Here is a 6,000-nt window from a genome sequence, read left to right on the forward strand (position 1 = left end):
CAAAAACTATCTCTCTAGAAATTTTAAAAATAGGACAATGATTCCCTACATTAAGCAATTAGTTTGTTACACAAAAGTATAGCCTAAAATGCTAAGTTTATATTGAAGACGGACCGGAGCGAGCCCACTGACAAACAATGTTGAAGCAAAACGGATTGCAATTCCTGTTCAAATGGCAAAATCAGCACTGCATGGTGTAGGGATTAATTGTCCCATCAATAATACATATTTTTACAGCTTTGGTATAGAATTTGGAATTCCTCACAGTGCCACTTTAATTCTGTTAATTGTCTAATGGGGAATTTGACATATCACTAAGGGCACAGCAGTATTGTGTGCTGCCATACACCAGGGACGTGTGATACATTAAAAAATAGCCAAAAACCTGCGCATACTTACATTTCACAACCGTTGACAACAGCTATCAATAGTAGTTTACATGGTAGATAGGTATTATCGCCCAAACCTCGTATTGTGTTTAATGTATGGTCCTGATTTTTGCTTTGCAGTCCAAGATGAAGTTGTCCAAGATAAAGACTTAGTTTCTTCTGGACAAAAAGCATGCTAAATCACTATTCTCAATTGAATGTCTAGCAAGGGAGTAAAAGTAAAACATCTAAAACATTGCTAAGAGAGATGCCCTTATATACTGTAGTTGGTTCACATTTGATTTGGCCTGTGTGCTACAATCACTTCAGATGGTGACAGACATTCAACTTGACCCCATTGAACGTTACAGTTGTATGCCTCACATCTTTTAAAAAATTGATAGGGTGTTCTCGCAGGAAGTATGGCAATCCTCGAAGCACAGCCTCTCTCTTCCTTTGATTGGATGTTTTACAACATTGTTAATGTAGTTGTCAATATTAAGGTCTCACCAATATTGATGTGTATTTAAAAAAGTAGCAATTATCAATACAGCAAAATGTAGGTAATAAATGTACAAAATACTTTAATGTGAATATAATGGAACCTATGTCTTTGTCAAGACTTTCCATAAGGTGTTTTAGCTCCATCCCTCCATCGGTCTTGGCCCGGTAGAATTCAAGGAGCTTGGAAAGATGACTGTCCAGGCCTTCATAAAATATCTTCTTGAAGTCCACAGATACCAGTCTCATGAATTCCAGAGCAACCTGTTTGAAGAGCATAACATACCAGGAAATGAATTTTAGGGACAAGGCCACTCACTATGTCTTAAGGGGTGATTAATCTGCCAGTGCACCAAAACAATCAGCCTGGGCACTAAAGGCCATCAAGCAAAATAGCCAATTAGCCAATAGCCAATAAACTTAAAAAACCCTATAAACTTAACTTAAAAAACCCTATAAATCTTCTTTGGGATCGGTGTCCCTTCCATGGAACGATTGATCTAATGTAGGCTAATGCGATTAGCATGAGGTTGTAAGTAACAAGAACATTTTCCAGGACATAGACATATCTGATACTGGCAAAAAGCTTAAATTCTTGTTAATCTTACTGCACTGTCCAATTTATAGTAGCTATTAGAGTGAAATAATACCATTATTCTGCCCTTGAATTGCTTTCCCATGCTAAACTAGACAGATAGCTAAAAACTAAGTCTTCAATAACACTCCCAAGGCGTGACTTTTCTTGAATGAATATGTTGAAAAAGTTTGTTGTGAAACTGCAAAATACAGAAAAGAATATACATTAGTATTCAATTCACACCAACATACTATAGCTGTACATTATACATTTGAAGTTGCATAAATACAAAGCACGTGCTAAGGTACCATGCATCTGGCATGATGCCAAACCATATAGCTAATTGTTACTTATATGGTAATTGGCTAACTCCTTTCATTACTCTAATAATGTACAACCATCTCTGTAGAATAACAAAGCATGTTACACTAGAAAACAGTAACAAAACTACAGTATTGCATATTTTACAATTAGTTTGCATGACGCATGAGCAAAGTAATACAGCTAATGGCATACATGAAAGGCATTGCAATTTGTGTGAGTAAATGCAACCAACCAACATTGATATGTAAGCAACTCTATCAATAACAAGATTATCATCACTAGCTAAATGCTTGAATCGAACTTACAAATATTTTCAGAGGCTGAAGAGTGACAAGAAATAACTACACTAAAAGACCTGCACCGTAGCGTTGTTTTTAGCCGCTTCTAAGCGTGCAGAACGAATTCTCTACCCATTGTTTGCGTACAGTCTTTCTAAGTATCAGAAAGCTCCAATAGGGGGCGAATAACACCATGGATCACAATCACAATCAAAATCCACCTTAACCATTGTAATAAAATAATCTATTACCTTCTAACTGGATGGCAGCACAACCATGCTATTGTTTGATGTTTGATATCTGATTTTTGACTAGCTTGACTTTTCGATTTTTGACGAGCAAGTCACCGAATATAACCACAATAGTAAAATTAACTGATAACAGGGCATTACCACCCAATCTAATAGTAATTATAACTATAAGCATAGCTACAGTAGCAACAGTTGGCTTTTGTAGCTAGCTACTGTTATGCAGGTTATCAAACAAATGACAAGTTAGTTAGTTAGTCAGTTGGCGCCATGCTCGCTAGAGAGGTGCTATTTAACAGCACGATAACAGCAAGCTTAGCTGCAATTATACTACAGTACACATAGCAGAATTGCACAAGTAATCTGATTTTAACTGATATAGTCAAATACTATTTGCCAAACATCTGATTTTCTTTCTTAATTTAACCAAATTATCATTTTAACATGGTGTGTGTGTGTGTGGTGCTAACCAGCTAGCTAGCATGTAACACAGTGGCTAATGTCCTTGCTATTCTCGTGCTGAAAAGTTGTCATTATTTTTATAAACACATGTTGCCAAGCTACTCACTCCTGCTTGGAAAGACGTTGAATGCAGTATAGGAGTTGACGAAGCGTGGTCTTGATCAATCCGCTTCCTGAAATGCGCCGCTGCCTATAAATTACCGCTGAAAATTAAGTTTGATCAATATCCCCTATCAATCAACACCCTTATCCAGAGCGACTAACAGTTAGTCTGACAGGAATAAGCAATATGCCTACTTACTAAGCAAGCAGCTTGGCCTTACACGTGTAGACCTTCATGCAGTAAAAACCTGTAACTCTCAGCTAACACAATAGGAACCCATAACCCATACAATTGCCACAGTTCATGCTATGTGGCTCCATATTCTTTAGCATTAGCTGCAGTGGTGTCAGAAATGAGAAAATGAGATATTACATGTGACTTTTGCCCTCAGAGACAAAAAATGAATTTATTGGCTGCAAGGAATATGGGGGAAGTCACTCCAGCAAAGTTGCACCAATCAAATTCGATTTAAAACAAACCATCCACAAAATGACAATTGGAACAATTGTTGGCACCCAATATTGATTCTTACGTATGAAAAAAGGAACTGTATTGTGGCCTTCCATGGCTCCCTTTAACTGGGATTTAAAAATAAGCCATTTTTCATCAATCACAATGTGGAAACGCAAAAACACACAAAAAAATAGCTTCCACTAGCAATGGGTACACTATTTGGGCTATAATTAAGAAGTTCAAACCCAGACTCCAACCCACACACCAGTACATGTGCACCGGAGGCAGTTGCACAGACCACTGATTTTACTTCTTGATTCTTGGTTCTGACTTAGAAGTTAAATAAGCACATATTCATTTTAAGTTAGTTAATGTACTGATTTGTAGTTATCCTGACTTGACATTTTAAAGACATGACAACTTTTGTCTTCATTTAGTTAATTTGACTTATTGGATATAATTTGAAAGTTGAGGGAACACATAGTTCATAACTTAGTTCATAACATAGTTCATAATAAACCAAGTTGAATCAGCAAAGACAATGTAATGACTTAATATAACATGTCATTTTTTGTCAACACAACAGGGATCTTGTTTTAGTTTATTTAATAATATATATATATATATATAATAATATATGCTATTATTAGTATTGCATAAACACTCTGAAGTTTCTAAAACCGTTTGAATGATGTATGTGAGTATAACAGAAATCCAACCAGGAAGTGGGACATCTGAGGTTTGTAGTTTTTCAAAGCTTGGCCTACCAAATACACATTGAGATATGGATAAAGTTGCACTTCCTACGGCTTCCACTAGATGTCAACCGTCTTTAGAAACTTGAATGAGGATTCTACTATAAAGCAGGGGCTCATGAGATCTGAGTAAGTGGTCTGGCAGAGAGCCTTGGTCTCATGACGCGCGCTCCCGACAGAATTACCTCTCGTTCCAGTGCTTTTCTGAAGACAAAGGAATTCTCCGGTTGGAATATTATTGATGTTTTATGTTAACATCCTAAAGATTGATTCCATACATCGTTTGACGTGTTTCTAACGGACTGTAACGGAACTTTTCCAGTTTGTCTGGATGAAGTGCCTGCGCCTCATGAAGATGGATTACTGGGCTGAACACGCTAAAAAGTGGCTAGTTGGACATAAATGATGGAACTTTATGGAACAAATCAGTCATTTATTGTCGAACTGGGAATTCCTGGGAGTGCATTCGGATGAAGTTCATCAAAGGTAAGTGAACATTTAAGGTGTTGTTGATTCCAAAATGGTGGCTATTCCTCTGGCTGTTTTGGGATCTCAGCTCCGTTCTCAGATTATGCTTTTTTCGCTAAGTTATTTTTAAATCTGACACAACGGTTGCATTAAGGAGAAGTCTATCTTTTAATTCTGTGAATAACACTTGTATCTTTTATCAATGTTTGAGTATTTCTGCAAAATCACCAGATGTTTTGGAATCAAAACATTACTGCACGTAAGGCGCCAATGTAAACTTGAGATTTTGGGATATAAATATGCACATTATCGAACAAAACATACATGTATTGTCTAACATGATGTCCTATAAAGATCATCAAAGTTTAGTGATTTAATTTGAACTATTTCTGCATTTTGTTACTCTATCTTTGGCAGGAATAATTGCTGTTTTTTTTTTACTTCGCTATGACAACATAATCATATGTTGTGCTTTCGCTGTAACTCATTTTTGAAATCGGACACCATGGATAGATTAACAAGATGTTTATCCTTCATTTGCTGTTAATGTGAAGTTACATATTTCAAAAAAATATTTTTACATTTCGCTCGCTGCCTTTTCAGCGGCATGTTGTCGAGGGGTTCCGCTAGCGCAACGCCCCTTCACCTCAGCTCCTGTCCTTCACCAACCAGGGTGATGGATGCCTCCGAAGTAGGCCACATACTCTCTGTGGGTGGGAACACTTCCCAAATCACATCCCTGTGCCTTCTCCAGGAAGTTATCCCCGCTGAGAGGAATTACGAATTACGTGGGGAACAGAACTCCTTCGCGTCAAGATGGCCCTCAAGGACGGGCGCCACTGGTTGGAGGGCGCACAACATCCCTTTCTCATCCTAACAGATCATCGTAATCTGGAATATATCAGAGGGGCCAACAGGTTAAACTCCAGACAAGTCCGCTGGGCTCACCTGCACACGCTTCCATTTTCATGTTACTTACAGTGCCTTTGCGAAAGCATTTGGCCCCCTTGAACTTTGCGACCTTTTGCCACATTTCAGGCTTCAAACCTAAAGATATAAAACTGTATTTTTTTGTGAAGATTCAACAACAAGTGGGACACAATCATGAAGTGGAACGACATTTATTGGATATTTCAAACTTTTTTTAACAAATCAAAAACTGAAAAATTGGGCATACAAAATTATTCAGCCCCCTTAAGTTAATACTTTGTAGCGCCACCTTTTGCTGCGATTACAGCTGTAAGGCGCTTGGGGTTTGTCTCTATCAGTTTTACACATCGAGAGACTGAATTTTTTCCCCATTCCTCCTTGCAAAACAGCTCGAGCTCAGTGAGGTTGGATGGAGAGCATTTGTGAACAACAGTTTTCAGTTCTTTCCACAGATTCTCGATTGGATTCAGGTCTGGACTTTGACTTGGCCCTTCTAACACCTGGATACATTTATTTTTGAACCATTCCATTGA

Source organism: Oncorhynchus keta, chromosome 33, assembly GCF_023373465.1.
Source record: "Oncorhynchus keta strain PuntledgeMale-10-30-2019 chromosome 33, Oket_V2, whole genome shotgun sequence".
In the NCBI taxonomy this organism is placed as follows: domain Eukaryota; kingdom Metazoa; phylum Chordata; class Actinopteri; order Salmoniformes; family Salmonidae; genus Oncorhynchus; species Oncorhynchus keta.